The sequence below is a fragment of the Trichosurus vulpecula genome, chromosome 1 (genome assembly GCF_011100635.1).
Source record: "Trichosurus vulpecula isolate mTriVul1 chromosome 1, mTriVul1.pri, whole genome shotgun sequence".
NCBI classification, from domain to species: Eukaryota; Metazoa; Chordata; class Mammalia; order Diprotodontia; family Phalangeridae; genus Trichosurus; species Trichosurus vulpecula.
Window position 1 is genome coordinate 42,684,203 of NC_050573.1, and position 13,345 is coordinate 42,697,547.

The window sequence follows — 13,345 nt, forward strand, 5'->3', positions numbered from 1 at the left end:
GGCTGAGCCCTCACACTTATTCTTTGGCTTTGAAAAGAAAGGAAAAAAAACTGGTTTCTCAGAAATGTATTTATTCAGGGAAACAAAGATTTTTTAAATAATTTCCAACAAGTTATAGGTCATTAGTGTCCACATCAATGTGAATTTCTTAATTGTGTGGCTTCATAATTTAAACAAATGAATATTCCACAAATTCTACCAAAACTTGACTGACTAGCTCCCAATTGGGTCCAAGGCCAAGCTATACAAAGCATTTCTGCCTCCAAAAAGGACCATTCTCATGACCTTAGGCTCCACAGATTTCTTCTGGTAGTTCCATCAAATCGAACTGAAAGTTTAATTAAACAGCTGTCACTTTGCCTCCCTCATTCTACCACGATTTAATGTAGAATTAGCTCCCGCATTAGTCATGGTTGGATGCTTGCCTCCTTTTTCTACAGAGAGGTTAGCTGAACATGAAAACAATTCTTTACTAACACAGATAGGGATAGGGACTGGGGGACCTGTGATTTCACTGATAAAGAGACCTTCCAGATGAAGGAGCTTCCTCTTCCAAATCAGATCAGCATTGCCTAGAGTCCTGAAGATGGTTAGGTGACTTGCCTAGGGTCACACAGCCAGTATATATCAAAAGTAGAACTTAAACCCAGTTCCTCCCAACTTTAAGATTAATTCTCTATCTACTAGGCCATGTGTCACTTACCAAAACCAAAACACATCTAAACTCCCGAATACTTAACTGTTCTATGAGTTAGTTGTCTATCTGGAACATTAGATTTAATTTTTTTAATATCATGAACCCCTTTGGCAGTCTAGTAAAGCCTATGGATTCCTTCTTGGAAAAAGGTTTTTAAATGTATACAATAAAATATGAAAATTACAAAGGAAATTAATTATCTTTTAATAGAATTATCAAGATATTTTTAAAAGTTCACTAGCTCCAGGCTAAGAACCCCTGATCCACATAAACACAAGGTGGCAATGTGGGGAATCTCCTACCAGGGATCAAAACAGTCTTTCCTGTCCTTCTCTTGCCAAAGAATAAACATGGGGTTGAGTTTCTACTGAGAGAGAATGATTACTATAGTCTTTCAGGTATCCACCAAGGAATCAAGGCTTTGAGACATTGCTGAGACTTGCCTTGTTAGGAGCCATGTGCAGATTGAATTTTGAATCCCATCCTTGGCCTTCTTAAGTATGTGCCAGATGATCCAAAGTAAGTGACACACCAACCATTTTCTCCAATACACACATATACATCCTGTTTCACTTCCTCCTTCATTTAATTGACCTTCTAACCTGCCTATGCTTCTCTCTGGCCTTCCTCCCAACAGTTGAGATAAAGAGAAGAGCAAATGTTAATTTCCTCTTTGTATTCATAGACATGTATTTGTGTATATATATATATACATGTATATGTATATGTATATATATACATATATATATACATGTATATGTATATATATATATATATATGTATATATATATATATATATATATATATATATAGTTTAACAATTGACTCCTTCTGCAATAGAGAAGGAAATTCAAACCACTACAGCATCTTTTCTAAGAAAACTCCAAATGGGGTCATAAGGAATTGAACACAACTGAAACAAATGACCAACAACACCTCCTGCAAAGCACTTAGGTCCAGAATAACTGATTGGCTTAGAGAAATGGGAATGTGAAGTAGAAAGAATACTGGACATGGAGGAAACGACCTGGTTTTGAATCCTAATTTTACTGTTTTCCACCTCTGTGACTTTAGGTACTTCACTTAACCTAGCCTCTGGCTCTCATTTTCCACATAAATAAAATATGGGGATTGGATTAGGGAGGAAATTCTAGAATTCAGTCTCATGATTCTTTATTCCTATTCAATCCATTTCCCTACTCAGAACTCCATTGTAACCATTCAGTGGAAACCATCCCACTTGGAGATGCACAGAATTGAAACAAATATTGTATTATCTCATATTTATTTTCTCACTTATGGCTGGTGGTAGATTATATGGTTTTTATTTTAATTCTGTAATTCAACAAACACCGAAAAGAGGGCACATGGATAGTGAGAGAGAGAGAAAGAAAAGAAGAAGATGAAGATGAAGAAGATGGTGATGATGATGATGATGATGAAGATGGAGAAGGAGGAGGAGGAAGAGAAGGAGGAGAGGGGGAGGGAAGGAGGGATGAAGAATAGAGAGAAAACATTCTTACATACAAAATAGAATAGAAAATATCATATATACATATATGAAAATGCAAGTCTCTATTATACTTCTTATAGCTCAATAATAGTCAATTACACTCATATGCCAAAATGCGTTCACCCATTCCCCGATGGGTGGACAACTCCTCTACTTTTGTTTCCAGTTATTTACTTCAACAATAAGAGTTACTATAAATATTTTTTGTAGGCGGCTACATTGCACAATGCAACTAGGTAGTACAGTGGTTAGAGTGCCAGGCCTGGCGTCAAGAAGACTCGTCTTTGTGGGTTCAAATCTGGCTTCAGACACTTACCAGCTGTGTGACCCTGGGCAAGTCACTTAACTCTGCCTGCCTCAGTTTCCTCATCTGTAAAATGAATTGGAGAAGGAAATGGCAAACCGCTCCAGTATCTTCGCCAAGAAAACCCCAAATGGGGTCACAGAGAGTCAGACATGACTGAAAATGATTGAATAAAAACAAAAGCATTACACAATTGATAGACCATTGGATTTGGGGGTCAGAAAGAGCTGAATTCAAATCTTGCCTTAAATACTTACCAGCTATGTGACCCTGGGCAAATCATTTAATCCGTCTGCCTCAGTTTCTTCATTTGTAAAATGGCAATGATAATAGAAGCTACCTCCCAGGGTTGTTATGAGAATCAAATGTAACAATGCATTTAAAGCCTTTTGTAATCCTTAAAGTATGATATAAATGCTAGTTATTGTTTTTGTTATTGTTGTCGATTTGAGCCTTTTCCTTCTTTCTTTGACCTCCTATGGGTACAGGCTAAGTAGTGCCATCACTGAGTCAAAAAACATGTAGAATTTTGCGACTTTTTGCCATAGTTCACCTTTCAGAATGACGGAGCCAATTCACAGCTCCACCAACAGTGAGCCAGTATACTATCCCTCCTTCAGTCTTCCTTCAGCCCCCCAATAATTGTTACTTTCCCTTTTTGTTGTCTTTGTGTCTCACGATACTAAGGCAGAGCCTCAGGGCTCATTTAAATTGTGTTTCTCTAAAAGTGTTTTGGAGCATTTTTTGCATATTGCTGTTGACAGCTTAGATTTCTCCCTTTGAAAACAATCTGCTCATATCCTTCAAATGCTTATCTATTGAGGAATAGCTCTTATCCCCATATATTTGCTTCAGTTACTTATACATCTTGGATAAGAACAGCTTTAACAAAGAAGCTAGTGGAGTCGATGGTTTAAAAGCAAGCCTCTTTCTCAGGGCCACAATTGAAGGTCATAGCTCTAGAGGTCTAAGAAACTTCAGGCGTCAACTAGTCCAACACTTTTAACTTTACAGATGAGAAAAAAAGAGTCCCAAGGATACTAAATGACTTGCCCAAGGTCACACAAATAGTAAAATGTCAGACATAGGATTTGAAGCCATAGCCTTTTACTCCACAGTCTGTACTCTTGATCCAGAATAAAAAGGAATTTTTCGCCAGCATCCTTCATAGGGGGTTGTCATATGCCAATTATTTAGGTAATGATTTGAGTCAGAGGCCCCTTCTGGGGGCCAAATTTCAGTGAGTGTCACACCCATAGCTGAGGCAGTCCGGGAAACAGAGACTCTCAGGATAAATGGGAACTTAGAGACTGGAGCAGAGGTTCTCAGGCCAAGCAGGAATCAGCATAGAAATCAGTGTTAACCAAATGACTGATCCAGTCAGAATCCTTTAAGATTCTGACCTTTCCCACTGCCAGACAGAAAGTCCTTGGGACACTGAGAAAGGTAGGGGACATTTAGATATCCAGGAGAGCTGGATAATCCTCTAGCTTAATCATTCATTCATACTTTGAATAAAAATTTGAATCTCCACTGTTCCAAGTCCTATGGAGGTCTGTCTCCAAAAGGGCTATGTGCTCATGCTGAAGAGACAATGAATGGGAAAAGAAACCAGAGTTCTAGTCTTAGTTCTGACACCAATTAGGTGTTCTGGTTAGGCGTTGCTGTCATTACTAATGCTGCAAAATAATGAGCCAGATTAGATGTGGCTATCTTTGCACAGCCCTCCCTCACTTAAATCCAATTCCTTTGCAAGTTCTGGCATCACCTCCCTGAGGTCATTGTCCTCTTTGAGAATAAGAGACATACAACAGGCTATACTCAGGACTTCCACTACTGTGCCCCACCCCTACATTCTAAAGCCTGACTCCAGCCTTGGAATACACTCATTGAAAGTACACCCCAATGTTCTTTCCTCTAGAATAATAACAGTTACTCTTCCCTCCTCAGAGCTGTGTTGCAGGGATTTGCTTGGGGAAGCTCAGTTGTTGAAAAGATGGATGTCTAAGCCCACCACTGCCCATCACCACTTGGGTCATTGTGTTCATGTGGTTTGGCCTAAAGCCACTTACAATAGTCTACTGACCTCCTTCCACTAGATTATAAATTTTTGGAGGGTAGAGATAATGCTAAGGTTGTTTTGCTTTTTTAGATCTCTATTCCCAATATTTGGCAATGTCTTGCACATAGTAGGTGTTTAATGTTTATCTACTATTGAATGAGTTTCAAGAAAACAATCCCATTCTCCTGTAAAGTTGCTTTTCATGTGTTGCCACCACAAGCCCTAGTACACTTTTTTGCAAAAAAAAAAAATTATTGACAACTTCTATTTTAACATCACCTCCTTTTTCCAATGTATTTTTCATCCTTCCCCCTCCCAGAGAGCCAACTCTTATTTCAAAAGCTCAAAAAAGAGGGGATATGGGAAAACAGTTCAACGAAACTACCCAATAGATGGAAGTCTGACATGATATGCAATGTTCCTCACCCATAGCCCCCCATTTCTTCAAAGAAACTGGGGGAGTGAATTTACTGAGAGAACCAAGAACAGACAGAAACTCACCCTTCAGGTTCCTGTGTGCTCCTTAAATCCACATAAATGCTAATGAGGCTGTCTTTGGTGGCCCAAGAGAGTTCTGAAATTCATTAAATCCATTAAATGAGTCCCATTGTGTCAGTTCATGGCAAAGAAACAGAGCCCTAAGCCAGGGGCTGCTTCCTTTCTCCCATGTCCTTGTTGACATTTAAGAGTTTTTGTGACATCTCTGCCCCCTAGTGCCTTTTGGAATGAAAAAGGCTCTTGTCAGTTTGAATGTGAAACTCCAGTCAGTCTTTCCATCCTGCCTAGTGCAAGAAAATCAATTCATGCCCTCTGCCTCTTGGTAATAGACCAGAAATAATTCCTGGGCCCTTATTTATTTTTGAAAAAATAAAATTTACTCAGAAAGTGGTCAAACCAGTTTCAATTTATGAAGGCAGATAAAACAGCGGCATTTGTGTTCTCAGATGCCTTTGGCCCTTTTATAACTCAAAATGGCAGTGATTTAAACTACCCTCTTTTATTGATTCTTCACCTATAAAGTAGAATAGTTCTGGTGGGTTATGGGGAGGGAGGGGACAAGTGGAGAGAAGAGGGGAGTTTTAGTAAGCTGAAGGGATTTCAAATAATGGTCATGTCATTTTCATGTTCTGTAAAGCCAGTGAGAGATGGGTGATAAACATATTTTAATATCTGCTCTAATGAAGGTAAATTATAGGCCATCACATTCTTAAAGCCAGCCTTGCTTTTGTGATGCTCCAACTTATAATAGAGCAGATGAAGGCTGAAGGGTGTATAGCCTGCAATTTAAGACTTCTCTCTCGCAGGTAACAAGTTGGCATCATTGAGGGTGACAGCTTCTACTCCCTGCTAATCCCAGGGTAATACCAACCCTTCCGTGTCTCTGTCGAAGTTTGAGCCTAGCAGGTGGCTTTTATTTTCATCTATTCTTAGAACCATAAATATGAAACAGACAAGGAAATAGGGAAGACCCATAGCAGGTGCAGGTGATACAGTATGGATTCAGCAAACTATATATACATCCACCCTGAAAGTATTGTGAAAAGGCAAAAGGAGGGGAGGGAAACAAGGCTGAGGATGGCAGGATTTGGCAGAGGCCTTAACAAGAGACACAGAATAAATGCGTGTTACTTACACATTTTGAATTATGTTTTGTTGATAATTACTGTCTATGACAAAAAATCAGAATTTTTTCCAGTTCAATTAAATAAGCATTTATTAAGCACTTACTGGATGCTAAGTGTTAAGTATACAAAAACAAAAATGGAACAGTCCTGCCCTTAATGGGCTTACATTCTATTATTTTACATTCTACTACATACTATTAAATTTTACCATTCTACTATTTTAATTTTTTAATGAAATTGTTCTGTAATGGCAATTACCTACCCTGGATTTTTTCCATTTGGAGTCTCCTACTTATTTATTGTATCATTGTATTAACCAATGCTTTATTGTCAAACTGATGCTTCAAATCTAGCCCTTCCTGGGCCTTTAAAACCCAACTTAAAACAACTTTTTCCCCAGCCACATAAGCATTTTGTCTAAGGACAGGGGACCAGACAGATAGCAAGTTGACAAAAACCAGACACTTGTATGAAGCTGCATTACACAGTAAGCAACAGGGATCCACTAAAGATGTTTGAGCGGAATTATGACTGTTTGGACCAGGGGTGGGGAACCTGTGGCCTCAAGGCTACATGTGGCCTTCTAGGTCCTTGGGTGCGACCTTTTGACTGAATCCAAGTTTTACAGAACAAATCCTTTTATTAAGGGGATTTGTTCTGTGAAGTTTGGATTTGGTCAAAGGGCCTCACTTGAAGACCTAGAGGGTCATATATGGCTTCAAGGCCACAGCTTCCCCACCCCTGGTTTAGACCAAGGAGCTGCCTGAAGAATGAATTGGAGATTTTATTTTTCTTGGGCTGGGTTTTTTTGTTTCTGGGACTTTTTTGGTCTGTGTTTTCTTTCGCAACATGGCTAATGTGGAAATATGTTTCGCATGACTTCACATATATAACCTATATCAAATTTCTTGCCTTCGCAGGTAAGGGAGAGGAGAGGGAGGGGGGGAAAGAATTTGGAACATAAATTTTTTAAGTGAATATTAAAAATTTGTACATACAATTGGAAAAAATGAAACATTAAAAAATTTTAAAAAGGATAAATTAGAGAAAGGAGAGAAATTAAAAGCAGGGCAAGTAGTGAAGACACTACTTCATTAATTCAAAATATAGGATCATAAATTTAGAACTGGAAAGGCCCTCTTGGGTCACCTTATCTAACTCCCCTCATTTTACAAAGACACTGATACTCAGAGTCACACACAATCAGCGTCTGAGATAACAAATGCACATTCCACTATACTATACAATCTTTCAGAAGTTGTTGGACATTACTAGTCAGCCTGGGTCCAAGTTTAAGTAGCAGATTGGGCACCACCATTCCTTCTTCAACCATTAAGGATTTGGGCAATTAATGACATCCTTTCTCTAGGCTTCTTCGGATGCTGTGTGACCTTGTATGTATCTTATATGTACCTAGTCATTTGTATGTTTGTCTAAGGTATATGAGGTGCTCAGGAGGACTAGCTCTTCTGGTGTGAAGGCTGCTGAGCCCTTTTCAAGGCTTCTCATCCACCTTTGGTGTTCACTTGATTCACCCAACTATCACTGGTGGCTTCAAGAAGCTGTAGCACACATAGCGGCCACAACTCAGTAAACTGTAAACCATCTCGGCATAGAGGTAAACCAAGCTGAGGTAACCTATGGGTGAGTCAGGAGGATATCTACCCCAAGCATGTGAAGACTTTCCCCAGCAGAACAGGCAGATGAGAACAATATGTTTCAACAGCCACAAAGGCAGCTGAAGCAGGCGCTGTGGAGCGCTTAAGAGCTTGGTCAGACACTGAAAACCCCAAGGTCATCCACTGCATCCCGGGCCATCGCCGGTCATCTTGACTTTTGTCCCACCGTTGCACTTTGGTGATTCTAGAAGAGAAAGTAAGGCCAACAGCTTTGTGCAGCTCTGCCTCGCTTAAATCCAGTTCACCCACAAGTCAACATATGGCCCCATGATGTCATCGGTCCTCCTTGAAAACATAAGACACAACAACAACAGCTTCTTTGTCTCTCCCGTTAGAATATAAGCTCCTTGAGGTCAGGCATTGTTTTTGCCTTTCTCTGTACCTCTCATACTTAGCACAATGCCTTGTAAGTGGTAAGCACTTAAATATTTATGACTTGAATGACTGATTAAACAGCTCAAGCTAAAAGCTCTGAACCTCAATTTTATTATGTGTAACAAGGACATGATAATACCTGCACTCCCTCCCTGAAACAGTTAACTATAAAATTCTCTGCAAACCTGAAGTCATGATATCAAAATTAATTATAGTTGTTGGTAATAACACAGATATTTGCATGTCTTTGCATGCTGATGGTAAGCTCCCTTTAGACCTGGCCTGTCTGCAAACTCTAAACAATCAGGAGTGGATGGAATCTGCCACAGCCTTTCTATCAGGCCCTTAACAGCCTGCCAAAACAACAGCCATTATGATTCATCTTGTAATCTCTCTTTGAAGACTGTTTCATTTCAGCCATATTTGTTTCTTCCTATTGCTTTTCAAATATTATGGCTACTTCCCACTGTTGGGCCTGCAGCATCTACTTACATTTATACACACACACACACACACACACACACACATACACATATATACATATATGCATATATACACATACATGTGCATATATATGTATATGTGTGTGTACACATGTGCATATATGTATATGTGTATAAATACATACATATACATATATAACATATGTAATACATGTATTTATATACAAAATACATTTATCCATATATTTATATTTATCTATCTATATCTATATCTATACATATATATATATGTACATACATTTTAGTACAGTACCCTGGGCAGGGATTGTGAACTGTCCTTCATTTTATCCATGTACACGGGCCTTCTGGGTTAAAAACTAGGGATCATATGTGTTCCTGTGTGTCCAAAGCTACTAAGGACAACAGTAGGTGGGAGAAAATTGATCAAAGGCAGCTGAACCCCTTTTCTTTCATCTAGCTTCCTGGTAACAGTCCTACTGTCCTCTGTTCTCATTGGACCTCATCTGCAGTACGCTGTACCACAATTTAAGAAGGACATTGATAAATTACAGTGCCCAGTGCATGGCAATGAAGATGGTGAAGATCCTTGAAGCCATGACATATATGGATTGGTTGAAGGGATTGGACATTTTTAGCCTGGAGAAGAAAAGATTCAGGGAGGACATGATAGCTGTCTTCAAACATTTGAAGTTCTGTTTAAGTATCTGAAGTTCAGTTATATGGAGAAGGAGGTGGATTCCTTTTCTTTTGCCCAAAAGAAAGAACCAGGAGTTATGGTAGAAGTTACAAAGAGGCTTATTTAGGCCTGAAGTTAAAAAAAAAAAAACTTCCCAACGATTAGAGCTGTCCAAAAGTAAAAGGACCCATTTTGCTGTCTTACCCTTCCTTGGAGGTCTTCAAGCAGAGATTGGATAACGATTTGTTGGATATCTTACAGTGAGAATTCCTTTGGTGTTATGGGTTAGGTTAGATGGCCACTGGAATCCCTTCCAATTCTCAAATTTTTTGATTCTGATCTCCATTGAAATAACTTAGAGATCATTTGTTGAAAACCCTCCCCTTATTAAACAAATGAGTAAATTGAGGTTTAGAGACACTAAGTGGAATGAGCTACCTTGGGAAGCAATGGGTCTCCCCTCCCTAAAGGTCTTCTAGTGAATATCACTTCTCTTGTATGCAGCAGAAGTGATTGCTGCTCCAACATGGTTTGTCCTGGATGGCCTTTGAGGTCCATTATTCCAACTCTCAGATTCTAGGATTCTGGCCAAGGTCATATAGCAAGTCAGTGGAGTGCTGAGATTAGAACCGAGGTCTTCTGACTCACAATCTACCATGCCATGCAGCAATCCAAGGCAGAAAATAAAAGCCAACATCCTCTTAACTGTATACTTTCAAATATAACACTAATATTAAGAGAAAGAGGTATGGCATAGTAGGTAGACAGGCTGCCTTAGAGCCAGAAAGACCTGGGGTTAATTACCACCTCTGACGTTTACTGGCCCTGACTTTAACATCCTGACATTCTGAGTAACTCTCCAAGACAAAAGTTTCTAATCTTTTTTTGTTCCTGGACCTCTTTGGCAATCTAGTGAAACCTATGGTATAGTACTATAATATAGCATGCCTGTAGTATCCCCAGGGTTTAGCACAGTATCTGGCAAACAGTAGGTGCTTAATAAATATTTAGTAACCGGCTGATCCTCAAAATGATGTTTTTAAATACATAAAATAAAACACATAGAATTGCAAAGAAGATCAATTATATTAAAATACAATTATTAATTTTTTTTAATTGTGATAGAGTTCATGGTCTCCCTTAAATGTATCCATGAAACCCTTGGTGGCCAGTGGACCATGGGTTCAGAATCCCCTGCTCTAAGACTAGTTAACTTCCAGGTAACAGCCCCACCATCCTCTGTTCTCATAAGACCTCAACCGAAGTATGATGTACCATGGTTTTAAAAGACACTGATAAACTACAGTGTCCAGTGGAGGGCAATGAAGATAGTGAAGGGCCTTGAGGCCATGGTATATGAGAATTGATTCAAGATAGCTGTCTTCAAAGCAGAGAAGTTGCTAATTTATATTGGCTGAGGATGTTTTCTATATGACTGGAATTTCAATCTATTACTATTGACCACAGATTTGAGGTGAAGCCTGCCTAGGGCCCAACAGTCACCTATTTCATGGTCTTTGTTCCTGAACTGGCTTTTTCTAAGACTGAAGCTTGCTGGTAAAAAAAAAAAGAAGAAGAAGAAAAGCCTTCAATCGTGATTTATTACAATTTGGGGTTTTTTAAATACTGATACAGCTTGAAAACCGACTAATCAAAATTAATCTATGTGGGAGTTGGCTATTTTAATGAGTCCGTTAGTGGTGTCTGGAAGACGGAGCTGCTTACATTACCAGCAAATGTACTCGTGGTTCTTTTTCTACTGCCTCATCTCAGAATGGTCCTGGGGAATTCTGGAAGCATTCTTACCATCTGTAATAGTCAGTCAGGGTGAATACAAACTACCTTGATTTCAGGACCAGCTTGAGCAAAATGGAGGACATTAGAGAAGAAAGCCCCGTGTTATTTAACGAAGGCCTAGGGAGCAGGGTTTGCAACAAGCCAGGAAAAGGCCTGGGGTCCTCTCTCTCATCTATCCTGTCCCTCTGTGCTGCCCTTGTAAAGGAAAAGATGGCTTTTATTTCAGAGGTATCCCTGGATGAGCTGCAGAGTTCACCTTTCCTTCAGATAGAACGCTGTTTCAGAATTGAAGCCCGAAGCCAAAGTTGGCCTGAAATATACAAAGCTCTGAATTGATGTAGGGAAACCTGAGCTAGCATTGGGATTCTAGAGTCATCCGCGCTTATGGAAGTGCTTTCCGCCACAGAAAAATATGCAGACAGGTGGCCTTTTCCAAGCATAAATTTAAGACCCTCAAATCACGTGCTTTGTTCATCGTTCGAGACACCACAAAATATGTCTTTCTAAATGAGCTGTGGATAGGTTTGCTCATACCTACTTGTTTATCTGTTAGAGTAGCTAGATAGTGCAGTTCAAATCCAGACGCAGATACTTAACTATCTGTGTGACCCTGGACAAGTCACTTCACTGCTATCTGCCTCAGTTTCTTCATCTGTAAATTGGGGGCAATAGTAGTACCTACCTCCCAATACTTTTGTGAGGATCAGGTGAGATATTTTGTAAAGCACTTAACATGGTGCCTGGCACAAAGTAAATGTGTATGTATATATGCATGTGTGTATACATATATACACACATATATGTATATATACATATATGTATACATGCTATATAAATATATGTATATGTGTGTATATGTGTATATATGCATAAATATATATGTATATGCTATATAAATTCTGATTCCCTTCATTTCCTTCAAATGTATTTATTCTATTCCCCTACTGGTCTTTAAACTGCATAAAGGAAGGGATGTACAAGTAAATATTTAACAACCAGCTTTAAGCAAAGGGAAGGAGAAGGACATACACATAAAACACTTTTAAGTTTAGTTTACATTATCAACACTTTTTCCATCACTTTCTTAAATAAACAAAACAATAAATCAATCCCTGATTTGTTGAGTTTATTGATTTCCAAAGTGTAAATGCTCACACTGGAAGTTTAACAATCTCATGAGAGTGGATTTGAGGTGGCTCCGACATACACCTGGTCATCTCAATCAATCAACAAGCATTTTATTCAGCACTTACTATGTGCCAGGCACTGTGCTAAGTTCTGAGGATATAAAGAAAGGCAAAAACGGTCCCTGCCCTCAGGGAGCTCCCAGTCTAATAGGAGAGACAACATGCAAACAACTACATCGAACAAGAGATAAAATGAATTAAGGATAATCTCAGAGGAAGGTCTGGTGGTGGTGGGGCAACAGGGCAAGGTTGGGGGAAAGGCCTCTTGCATGAGGGATTTGAGTTGAGTTTTGAAGGCAGCCAGGGAAGCCATGCAATGGGAGTGGAAAAGGGATGGTATTCCAGGAATGAGGGACAGCCAGTGAAAATGTATGAGAGGAACAGCAAGACAGCCAGTGTCATTGAATTGCAGACTGTGTGGAAGGAAGTTAAATCAGAGAGACCAGAAAGATCTTTCAGAAGCAGTAGTTGAGAGGTAGCTGGGTAGTGCAGTGGATGGTGCGTAGACTTGGCATCATGAAGACCCGAGTTCAAATCTGAAATTGGATTTTTAGTAGCTTTATAAAATAGGGGTAATAATAGTACCCATCTTATAGGATTATTGTGAGGATAAAATAATATTTATAACAATCCCTGTTTAATAAAGATACTCAATAAATACACGTTTAACAAAAAAAAGGTAGAAGGCATCAGGACGTAAAAAGCATTAAAAGAGAGGATTTTATATTTGATCTCAAAGGTAATAGAGAACGACTGCAGTTTATTTATATAGCATGTACTATGTGCCAGGCACCGTGCTCAGCACTTTATAATTACTATCTCTTTTATTACTCACAACAAATCTGAGAGGTAGGTGCTACATCATTATCCCCATTTTATAGGTAAGGAAACTGAGGGAAATAGAGGTGAAGTGACTTGGGTCACCCAGCTAGGAAGTGTCCTCAGCACCCAATTTGAACTCAGATC

At 39.2% G+C, this 13,345-nt stretch overlaps 1 protein-coding gene across 1 annotated transcript in view; it reads left to right on the forward strand.

The window, feature by feature from the left end:
- Positions 1-13,345, forward strand: part of TMEM132C (transmembrane protein 132C) — a 537,194-nt gene that overhangs the window by 464,006 nt on the left and 59,843 nt on the right. The window lies entirely within an intron of this gene.